The sequence below is a fragment of the Myodes glareolus genome, chromosome 2 (assembly GCF_982192425.1).
Source record: "Myodes glareolus chromosome 2, mMyoGla1.1, whole genome shotgun sequence".
In the NCBI taxonomy this organism is placed as follows: Eukaryota; Metazoa; Chordata; class Mammalia; order Rodentia; family Cricetidae; genus Myodes; species Myodes glareolus.
Genome location: NC_142027.1, coordinates 77132743 through 77145706, shown reverse-complemented (window position 1 = coordinate 77145706; position 12964 = coordinate 77132743).

Here is a 12964-nt window from a genome sequence, read left to right as displayed (position 1 = left end):
CTGTGTAATTATTTTGGGTGTAATTTAGCCAGGTGCCCAGGCGCCATGAGCACAGCCTGCCATTCCTTTTTACAACAGAGTGGAGTTCAACGTGGGCCAGGCAGTGTTTAAATGAATACAATTACCGTGTTGTTATTTCGGGTAAAGCTAGCCAGGAAGCAGGAAGTGGCCTGCCGCTCCTTTTACAACAAGTGTATACATGTACACAAACACAATTGCACATACTTAAGTACCCACATACATGACACAGATCCAGATTCTCTGAAGCCCACATTTATACATAAAGTAATGTGTACATGTACTTACATATATGTTCATATGATCATAAAAATGCACATAAACAAGAATTTACATGTGCTCACAATGACTTGGACACACAAATATGCACACATATGTATACAAACAAATATAGCACTATTTCATATATATATATATATATGCAAAAAGGAGCTCAAATGCATACTTATACAAGTAGATAATATATTAACACAGATGCACACAAACATATACACACATAAACACACACAAATTTATAAAAGCCCACTAATGCATTCACTCATGTAACCACACACAAACATGCAAAGCAACACAGCCACATAAGCACAAACTACCACACATATGCTCACATATACATGAACATATAATCATAAACATATTTATTTTTGAACTGACAAATATGTATACAATACACATGCATGTGCATAAACATATTTGCATAAACATACATGCACATATGTTCACTTGCATGTACATAGAAATTCAATATGCATGTACATATATCCATACCTGAACACACACAAGCAAGCATATACATAGCATCTGCACATAACACATGTGCACATGCACTCAGAATCAGGCCCTCACACAAAATTTGTTTGCATTTGCACACACTCACATATACAACACACAGGCATATACATGTGTGTTCATGCAGACACACATGAACACACAATTGACCATATGTTCAGACATTCATAAATGTATATATCCATACACACGCATATTCAGAATACCATATTGACAGTTTCACATGTGATATATGCACACATATGCAATAGATAGACATTCACATAACACATATGCACATGTGTACACACATATGTGCACAAACAGGAACACACATAGTACTTATTCAGGAATTCTATGAATCTATTTGAAGCCAAATAGCTACTACTTTCAAAGCTTCCTAGAATATATCTATATGCATACATACACTTATCTATACACACACACTTATCTATACACATACACATATCTCTGCACATACACATATCTCTGCACATACATAAAAGAGTAAAAATGAAATGTCTCAGTCATGGTTTCTATTGCTGTTATAACATACCATGATCCACAGCAACTTGGGGAGGAAAGAGCTTATTTCAGCTTGTTGTTTGTGATCTCTCACAGGGAGGTCAGAGCAGGAGCGCAAGGCAGAAATCTGGAGGCAGAAACTGACACAGAGGCACAAGAGCCATGTTTCCTGGCTTGTTTTCCATGGTTTGCTCAACCTGGCTTTTTGTTTTGATTTGTTTGTGTTTTTATACCATCCAGGACTTACTTGCCCAGGGTAGCACTATCCACAGTCAGCAGGATCCACCCACATCAATCATTAATCAAGAAAATGTACCATAGAAGTTCCTACAGGCAAATCTGGCGGTGGCATTTTCTCAATTGCAGTCTCTTCTTCCCATATAACTCTACTTTGGGTCAAGTTGAATAATAATAATAAAAAAACTAACAAGGACATGGTGTTATCCTATAGTAGAGCAACAATATCCCTAATGGAAAACACAAGTTAAGAAATACAAATCTACTGCCAAAAATTGGTTACTTTTTTTCTTTTTTCTTTCTTTGACACAGGGTTTCTCTTTGTAGCCTTGGCTCTCCTGGACCTTCCTTTGTAGACCAGGCTGACCTTGATCTCACAGAGATCTGCCTGTCTCTGCTTCCTGAGTGTTGGAATAAAGGCATGCACCACTACTGCTCAGCCAACCGATTATTTCTTTTAGAGGTGTTAGTCACTGGGGTCCTAAGGACCCCAAGAATTACAAGATATTACCAATGCTCTTGGTTTTCTTGTAGAACTTGACAATGAGACCCTATCACTGATGACATCCACACTTAAGGCATGAAACATGGAGAAATCAAACAGATACTGACCTGGAATCATCATCCCCACTGTCTAACTTTCAATGTGCCAGAAAGGTAGTATGCACAACTCTGCAAGGGAAGAGTAATCAATCTTTCCCAGTTGTGAACTGTGTGAGCTACAATAACAGTCTGCTTGGCAAGACGTGTCTACTGGCGCAATAGTGGCATGAATGTCATGGGAGTAACCAATCACTTTCTTATTGGATTTAAGGACCATTCCACAAGATGAAAGCCATACTTGGCATCATTATCAGTCAAAGAACTTGTGGCTAGACAGGTCATAGACCATAAGAAAGAACCTTTCCTATTTTCTGGTAAAGGGAGAAAATACTAAGCCAACTCCTAAGAACCTATGATTATATCCACAGACTAACTCACCTTTCAACCCTCATCAGAGAACCTTCTATTTGCAGTACATGAAAATCAATGTAAAGATCCACAAACAACCAAGGTGCAGAAAATAAAGACTTCAGAATACCCAGCTTGAGGTGAAACGTAAACACCTCCCCTTCCCACGAGACAGAGGGGTCATTGTGGAAGAAGGGGTGGAAAAAGTGTGAGAGTCACAGGCAGTGAATGACTACAAGAAAACAGCCTCTCTGGCCACAGCAGGGCAGCCACACATATGAACTCACAGCCACACCAATCACAAGACCTGTGCAAACCCAAACCAAACCAAACCCCGGCATGGAGAAAGGAGGTGGGTATGAAGTTCCATTCCCAGTTGAGAAGCTATTGTCAATTCTTAGCTACCGGGAGAGGAAGGGTCAGCTTTCTTTAAAAGTATATCCTCTGGTAAATCTACCACATTCTAGTTGGAGGCCATACATCCAAGAATATTTGAGTAACACAAATCGACCTTGATGTGGGGGGGGGGGGACGACCCAAAGTTGAGTGGGCCAGGAAGGGAAGTGAAGCTAAAAGGAACTTTGGAAGAAGGGTGAATGTGATCAAAATACATGAAATTCTCAAGGAACTAATGCATTTTTAAAAGAAGAGACAAAAATCAAGACACTTGGGAAATACTAATGATTTTGGAATATTGTCTCATTTTAGGACTGAAGCATTTCAATGACTAGAAATCAAGAAAATTACCCAAAGCAGGAGAAATCGCACCAAATAGCTGCGAGTTAAGGCGAGAATGTTTTGAAGGATGTTTTTAAAATTCCTTTCTTCTTATAGTTCAGGTAATCTCAGTGGATAATTACTTCACATTATTTTGACATTTACTAATCCCCCTGTGACTGTAAGGATCCAGCGAGTACAAAGCCAGACTAGATATAGTCGCAAAGTTCTATTTGTCTCAAAAGCTCCAAAGAAGAATCCTCTGGCTGCATTTTGTTTTGTTTTCAGGCAGAAACGGTTGTTCTGTCTCCAGTGTGATTTCTGTTAGCCACGGTCGCATTTCTCAGTCTACAGGCTTTTCGGCTCTTCTGGTAATGAGACATCCGGAGGTACAGCATTCGGCTTATTCCCGTGTCTTACTGGGAAGCTGGAGTAATAATTGTCTTTTTAATTTTTTTTAAAGCCTTCTCACTTTCACATCGCCCATCACAGCCTGAGGCAACAAAAGAACTCCTTAAATACTCCTCATTTTGCTACTCAATCATTTAAGTAATTGGTTTCCTGAAGTCTGGCAGGCAGACTAGTAAACAACTATAACATCTTGGTGTTCATTTTGCAGCACAGCCCCAATTCAAAGTAAACAGCCCACAGTTTGAACGTTAGTGGGGTCTCTTTGTTTATATACTTTTTCTAGGTAGAGGACAGGGTACTAAGGAGGAAGACAGAGCTAACTAAGATCTGTCATTATTCTTACTATAATCGCCCTAATCTACAGATGGCAGCAAAGTGCCTGGCAGTGGGGGTCTTTGTTCTGGCACCATCTTCACAAAGCTCCCACTTCACGTGCTACTTTTCAGTGCTCCTTTTAATGACCCTATTGTTTCTGATTTTCGGCTCCTTTCTAACTTCTTCTAATGGATGAGTTAACACATGACTCCCACTTACAGACACTTCTCTTCATCTTTAGGGATGCAGGGAAGCTATTTCAAATATCTATCTATTTAAAGATCTGGATCACTTTGCACTGAAAGCCATATTGGATTGCCCACAAGACCAAGATGCCATGCAGAAAAGACTAATACTATAGGTAAATCTGCAGCACTTTTTGCCTTCTAGAATCTAGGCAACAGTGAGTGGGGGAATAGTGCCCTCTGATTAAATTATTTCTGGGCAATTGAGGTGCCTGAGGTGGTACACTTGGGCATATAGGTCACAGCTGGTTTTAGCAAGAACACTACAATGCACCAAAGCATTCCCTAAAGATACAACATTAAAAAAGCACTATCAACCTTCATCCATTAAGAAAAAGGTTTGCTAAGTTGGAGAGAAATTTAATTCAAACTTTTTAAGGGCAGATCTTCCCCCAGACTCTTTGCTAGGATGGTAAAGATAAACAGATACATGCCTGTCTACAGATGTTCACATTTCTAGTTTTGCACCAACATGGAGATGCTTCTATACAAGGCAATGTAGCCTTATGAAGAAAGAGTTCAGGTTCTACATACAATGCCCAAACTCACTGCCTCCTGTCTCTCTCATGAAAAGTAACTAAGCATACTAAATAGCATGCATGCCTTATACTGCAACTTTCTGAGAATTTCAATAGTCAAATGCTGATGTGAAATTTGAGGAACTGTAGGACCAGACTCACAGTTATTTTTGAGCTCCAAAACCCAGAAGTACACATCAGGTGGCAAAGAAAGCTTGGAGAGAGGGCCTTTCTAATCAGAGGGACAGAAAACTGTCCCAAGGAAGGAGAAGTGCCAAATCCCTTGGATTTCTTGCTGCTGCTTGCAGTTTGTTTTGCTTTTCGTCTTCTCATTCATCAGTCCTAAAAAAACTCATGGATGCTTCAATAGCAGTATGAGAAGAGCCATGGCAGAAGCGATGGCAATACTGGAGGAACAGGGGCCGCACGCAGAAATAAAAACGGGAGGAATTCACGTTGCTTCTCTTCGCCTTTCTCCACCCCCCTCCCCTTTCAAACCAATCGACCTTGGAACAAAGCAAAATGTAAGCAGAACATAGGTAATGCAAAACCACAATGTCTGGCGAGAAGCCAAGAAAGACAATCCTCACAGCTGGAAAGTACCAGGGGAGCTGAGCAGCTGAGAGCTGGGGAAGCTATCCCAAGGCTGGGAGCAAGTGCTTGGCTCACTGTTGGCTTTTTTACGCATGTATCTGAACTTAAACTTTATGTGCCAGATTTTCAGAAGTGATGCATGAAGCAGAACGCTCCCTAGGTTTCATTAATTCCCCATGGCACACAACCAAAACAACCCCAAACCACACTGCCGTGACTTTCAAAACGGAATTGATATTTTGAACCATGTGTCTCAGAAATCCCCCTAGAATTTGTGGTCTAACTAAATCCAACTCTATCATTTGTCTACTTAGATACAATTGGCTTCAATAATTTCTTTAAAGCTTCAGACCGAGGGTCTCATAGCAAGTAGTCAATGTTTCCAGAATCTAACCTGGAAATTATTCAAAACAAAAGAAATAACAGGAAGATTCAGCTTTCCAGAGACATAACACTCAACACACACTAACATCAGAAGACAATGTTAGAACTATCAGATATTAAAGATGCCATTTAAGCCAGAGTCCAAAATGGAATGGTGATCATGTTGAGATAAATGGTAACATAGGGAGTAGCTGCAGAGAAATGAGACACATTAAAAAGACCCAAAAGGAAATATTAAAGCCACAATGTGGGAAAATCAAAATTAAGAACTACACAGGATGTTCTCAATAGTAAAATGAGAAATATCACTGAACTTAAACATATATTAATAAAACCACCTAGTATGAAAACTGGTATTGAATGTCCATGTCTGAAATCGTAGTACTTAGGGGATGGCAGCAGAGGGTCAGTGGGTTCATATCAAACTCTATGACATAGTGAGTTCTAGGCCAGCTGGGGCTATGTGAGGTCCTGTCTCAAAACAAATGAACAGCAAACAGGGATAAACAGTAAAATAGAGTCAAGGCATTGTGATAATACCCAAAGGTAGGATAATCAAAGCTGCCCTGTAAGAGGAGTTAAATTTGTTAAATGTTAAATGTGGTTAAATTTGCAAAGTTTTCAATTACACAAGATTTTTAAGTTCAATTAGATGTAAAAGACCTATGGAGATGCAGGAGGGTAAATTCAAATAAATGCATGCCGACATGTATGTTAATAAAGTTTCTAAAAACTGAAGGCAATGCGAAGACACAGCCAGGGAAGAAAGCAGAGCACGGCAAACGCCCGTGAGTGACAGCGGATTTCTCGTCAGCAACAACGGCAGGCAGACTTCACGAGAAGAATGTTGTTAAAGCTTTAAACGGTAAGAGAATTCCACCTGACTGAAAATTCCCATGAGGAATAAGGTAGAAATGGAAACAAGTTTAGAAAGGAAAATTAATTAGATCCAATACTGGCAGATCTGCTACACAGGAAGCTGTATGTGCCATGTTGTAGGTAACTTCTGTTGTGAGTTAGGGACTACAATCGTGATTTGGAGTCCAGAGGAGGCTTTTCATAATCCTTTCCTCCGATATCGTCCAGCTCTTGCTTACTTCCTACCCCCACCCCCTTTTCAGCGTTCCTTAGCTTTAAATGGTGAGTTATGAATGTCTTGTTTGGGGCTGAACCGTCAATTGTCATTTAATTTCAGCATCTTTGGCAGCCATGAGTTTTTGCATTCATACCTTTCCCTACAAAGGGAGGCTTCTCTGATTAAAGCTAATAGCTTCTGTCTGTGGGTATAAGCACAGAAGGCTAGAAGGCAGTCGGATGTCAGTTTGGCTAAAGAAGAGTAGAGAGTTTCCTAGCTGTGCCTGTGACTTCCACAGGCATGAGCTGTGAACTGGGCTTACAGTACCAGCCATTGATTCCCTACCAGCTAGGGGGGTTCAAATATAACCAGAGGATTATTGGTTACCCCTTCCCCCGCCAAACAACTGTTGACTACTTGCCCAGGTGTTGACGCTTGGCTCACAGGGTTCACATCTTGGTTAGACCACTGATGCTTTTTCTCCCTAAATAGCAGGCTCTAGTTATGAAAGCTAGCCACCAGGAAGTTCCCAGCTTAGTTGTGGATCTACATCCGGTTCCTTCATTGACCTCTAATTTCCATTTTTGTGCCAGAACTCTGCTGTTTTTATTACTGTGGTTTTGTAGCATAACTTGAGATTATGGGTAGGTATCTCTCAGTTTTCTTTCTGTTGAGTGTTGCTTTGACTTTATGTGTGTATGTGTGTATGCACACATGCATACACACATCAATATGCATTTTAAGATTTTTTTTCTGTGTCTTTGAAAAATGACCCTAAAAATTTTATTGCTATTTTCACTGAATCTGTAGATTGCAATGGTAGGATGGGCATCTTTACAATATAAATTATTGTAGTTTATGAACACGAGAGGTCTTTCCATCTTCCAGTGTCTTCCTCAACTTCTCCAGTGTCTCAAAGCTTTGACTGTAGAGGTCTTTCCCTTCACTGGCTAGGTTTATTCTTCAGTATTTTATTCTATTTTACTGTAGCAATTGCAACTGGGTTTACTCCCTTGATTTCTTGTTCACTGTGTTCATTAATGGTACATAGGAAGGCTAGGCTACTGATTTCAAAACAATAATTTTGTATCTTGTTATTTCCTGAAAGTGTTTATCAGTTCTAAGAATTAGTTTCTAATTGATCTTTTAGGGTGTCTTGTATATAGAACCATATAATCTGAAAATAAGGACAGTTTGACTTCTTTTCCGACTTGTATCCTTTGTTTTATTGTTCTAGCAAAAATGCTAAGCACTATATTGATAGACGTGGAAGGAGTAGACACCATTGTTTTATTCCTGATCTTAGTTGGAACACTCTGAGATTTCCCTCCATGAAGCATGGTGTTGACTATAGACTTGTATGCAACTTTCACCATGTTGATCCTTACCCTGCCCATGACTTCTGTCATAAACAGGTGCTGGATTTATGCTAAAGACCATTTCTGTGTCTAATGACATGAGCATGCAATCTTTGTCTCTTAGTCTACTGATATGCTGTATTACTTTTATTGATTTATGCATGCTGAGCTACCTCGAGCATCTCTGAAATCAAGCCAACTTGAGGATCATGAATGATAGTATTTCATACGACTTTTAATTTGGTTTCTAAATATTTCACTGAGAATTATTTCATATGTTCATCAAGGAGATCAATCCATAATTTGATCTCTTTTTTATGTGTCTTTATCTAGTTGTAGAATCGGAGCATGTGTGCACATGCGAGCACACACACACACACACACACACACAATCAAACAGCTAGTTACAAAACACTCCACCCTTAAAAATGTAGGTTGTATTTATGTATCTGTATATACCTGAAAACACATATAACAAAAATCAAAGAAAAAGAGGCTATTAATTTGAGAGTGGGGATCATGGGAGGAGATGAGTTGGAAGAGGATACCCGGGAGGGGCTGGTAGGGGGGAAGTGACATCATTTTGTTCTAATTAAAATATGTTTTTTAAAAAGAAAAATAGCTGTTCTTTTCAAGTGTACACTCACCAGGACAAATTGCGGCCTGGGCCACACAATCAAAGAATCAAGGGTTTAGTTCATTTGCTTTATAAGGAACAGCACCAAAACAGTACCTGGGGCATATCCTAGCTGAGAATTTGAGCACTGTATTGGACAGAAGGGGAAAGACTGGATACCTCGGCCTTATTTCTCATCTTATAAGTGTTGTAAGTTTTTGCTCCATTAAGCATCGTGTTGGCTCTAGTGTTGTATATAGCTCTCATTATGTTGATGTACTATATATAGCTCCATCCTTACCCTGTCTCACATACTCAGCATTTGACGAGTTAATATGTAGATGAATAAGTAAAATTAAAGCTCATTGTTAGATGGGAAAGACTAAGTTTGCCCAGGCAGAGACCGACACGAAGGTGAAGTGCGTACTTGGAAGAGGAGGTCATGAGGAGGCGGGAGCTTTGTTCCTTCCGAGGAAGTGGTGAACTTCACTGAAGAACATTCGGAAAATGCCAAGGAATACACACGAGGGTCATAATTATCCATAATCACAGGCTCTGGAAGCTCTCTGTTTTGCACAGACCTATAAAGCATATATTGGTTTTATTATTTTATTACAAAATCAAGATCATTTTCCAAGTACAAATTGTTTTGTCTCACTTTTGTAACAAAATGAACATTCTGCTTCATTAGTAAATGCTCCAAAATTATGAGTTGTACTGACTAGTAAAACTTTTTAGAGTATCTTGAACATTTAATTGTGGTTCTATCAAGGAGTATTTAAGCTCTTTCACAACTTTTGTCAAGAAGTAGCAGCGTGATAAATATCCTTCCGCACAAATTTCTATATACATCTCTGTTTATATTGCCCTGTGATTTTTTTCATCAAGGATATGGTTAATCTCTGGGCATGTGATAAATATTATCTAATTACCCAGCTGTGCATGAGAGTGTTCAACTTAATACTCTTCAAAATCCTTTTCCATATGAAACTGAATGTGTGAAGTTTTAAAATGATGCGTAATGAATTTTTTTTGACGTTTTCGGCCTTTGAGTTTGTTCTCTTGTGTACATATTGACTAGCCCATTATTAATTATTATGAACACACACTCTCAATCAATAGTTAAATGAAAACCAATGCAACCAACTACTCAGCAATTCCCCAGTAAGTCTTTTAACAAACCACATTTTTCCTGCCCACCTACAACCCCTTCTCCAGTCCCTTCTCTGTAGATTTTGAACAATGCCATCAGCCACGGCCGATTCCTAACACTGACACTGTGGTCTTCTCTTCCTCACACCTAGTTGACTATGCTATGCTTAAAGTCCATTCCCAGCTCTGCTTTTTGCCCCAGACTGAGAGAGATGGGGGCAGGATTCTTTCGGTCTACTGTAAGCAACCCATACAGCAGAGGGAAATCTTTTAAAAAGCCCTGTTGCTAGACTTTATAAAAGAATCCCGGAGTTGGTTTATGTAAACTTCTATTTGCTTGGTTGTTTTGTTTTAGGGTTCGGTTGGGGTGTGCCGCTCTGTTCCTCCTCTGCCCTTTCACTCCGGTCTCTCCCTCCCTCCTCTCTCTCTCTCTCTCTCTCTCTCTCTCTCTCTCTCTCTCTCTCTCTCACTCTCGCTCCCCCCACCCCTGTTTCTCTCACGGCGGGGTCTAGTCTGCTGGACTTGTTCAGTCTACCCGTCTATTACTTTCTGTTTCTGCTTTGAACTCTTCCAGATGCCTCTGGCCATTTTGTTTCTCTCAGATCTACAATAAAAACTTTCCCATTAATCATACTGTGGGGTGGTCATATTATCAGTTTATGTACTACCCGAGAGTATGAAAGGAAGAGAACAACAACACTTGTATTTTAGAAATGGGCCTATACCATGAAACACAGTCTTGGCCAGTCCTTAAATAGCTAACCAAGAACTGCTCATCCTCAAACCTTATCTCCTTCTGTTTATTTGTTTAATCCAGCTACCCACTTAGGAACATTTCCCCATCTGAGTACCTTTCCAGCCCTCAGTGTGAGAACCCTGGCCTGGCATATGACCAGAACCGTTCCATGAACAGGCTTGGATGGTCGCAAGCACCTGTCCTCACACAGACTCCTGTAGCCACAAGTGCTGTTTCTATGACATCCGTGTCTTGTTCATCCATGAGGTTCATCTCTTGGGTCTGTATCAGTTTCTTTATTTCTACAACCCCATTCCTGATTTATTCTTGCCAAGTTAATTTTTGCCTATTTCACGAGTCTCCCATTTAAATCCCTGTCTGTAATTTGCCCCCTTCATACTTTTTAGTGTACGTGCCATAGTCTGCAGTGTGGACTACTGACTTCTCTATGTGTGGCTTTCTTTGAAAAAGATGATGGTCTTTATGGTTTGTCTTCAGTACCAGATGAAATGTCATTCTAGCACCATAGCATTTTGGGTAGAATCACCACCAGGTCCTCTTTCCCATCTCTCAAATCCATGGCCTTATTTTTAATTGTTGTCACATATATATATTTGCTGTATCTTATTTATATTAATATTATTTTAAATATATAAATCCAGATTATTCGGTTGTATAACGTTATTTGTATATATAAGAAGTCTTGTCAACATGTCTCCTAAACAAGAACTGAAGAATGACATCACCAAAAGGCAGATTAGCATGAAAGGGGTAAATCTCATGGCGCCTCAACTCTAAGAAGAAACAACAGTTATTGAATGCCGAAGGAGTTCCCAGAGAAGGACCTCCAACTGATTATTGCCAAGTGGTCAGAATTACATTATGAATACATCTGCTAAACACTCAGCTCTGTGGACAGAGTAGGAGATTTTAGGAAACAGAGAGGCTACATTGCTAACTTAATTACCCATGGTCTCACTGGACTTTACACACAAGCAAACATACACACGTGTGTGTACACAATTAAAGACAAACCCAGGCTCACTCTCCCGAGCAGCTTGCTCCATTCCTCTTGTGCATATTGGGGATCTGAAAAACACTTCTATATGAATGAAACATAAGACAGCAGATATTTGAGAAATGAGATCTAAAAAGGAGAAAGCCTTGGCTAGGATCCCATAGCAAGTTAGCAGTAGCTAGAGATTTAAGAAGCGGCTAAGTTGGAAGATGGGGAATCTGATACTGGCTAGAGCTAAGTTTGGGGCTTTTTCTGTAGTTTTCAAGAGAGATGAAGCCTTACCGGTGGCTGGAGTTTGCAGGGAACAGAGAACGAAGTACCGAGAAGAATGGGTGGCTTTAGGACAGGAAGAGAAGAGTAAGATGAGGCCACGACCCGGGAGTGCAGACCCCATAAGATCACTCAGATCTCCATCATCTACTGTGTGCGTGAGAGCATGGGGAGCAAAGGCAACTGAGGAAGCACATCAAGAAGGAGTGGGTAAGGGCAAGTGTTGGGAAGGGCTGGGAAGGATGCAGCCAGGGCACAGAGGGAAGGATAAGGTCCTTCTTCCTCACAAGGAAAAGAGAAGGAAAGAGGAAAGCCCTGTGAGCTTCTGGACGAGGCATGGGTAGCCAAGAGGGCCCTGCCTGGAAGATAACACTGGCTGTCTTTGGAGCAACAAGAGCGGTAAGGACTTGGAGACTTAGGAACCAGAAGGGAACTCACAGAGCTGCTGTGGGGAGACAACAGGACGTGAAAGGACAGGAAATACAAGGCAGGTGGGAAGTAACAAGGCCCTACCATGTGTGATGCTGGGACCCTGGGAGCTACCGTCGCGTGTCCGTGTCCCAGAATGTCGCTGGCCCCTGCGGACCTTGTCCAGCCCTCTGCCATTCGGAGGTGACTAGAGCTTCTCCACTGCTTTTGCTCGGACCTAAGAAGACTGCTAAGTTACTTTCCGGAAGGAATTATGAACACAAGGACAAACTGTTCTCCCCTTTCACCCAAGGCCCACGGTATGGGCAGAGGGCAAGAAGAAATGGAATGTTCAGAGCAACCCAAAAGGTGTTCCCCAATGAGTTTCGAAACAACCACGACTTCGCTGCCCAGGAACCCAGGTATAGGATGGCGCATTCAGTTCTTCAATGGATCGTTCTGTTGTGTGCTTGAGAGTAAATCGGCCTGAGCCGCGGCTTGAGCTCTTGAAGCAAATGTCAAGAGCTCACTGGCGGGCTGTTAAGAAGCAGGGTGGTGCAGTGGTCGTTTTCCTGGGCCGTGGAGCCACGCTGCCTGGCTTCTCATATTTCTTCTAAATAATCCCAGGGTCCCGGGTGAGTCACAGCC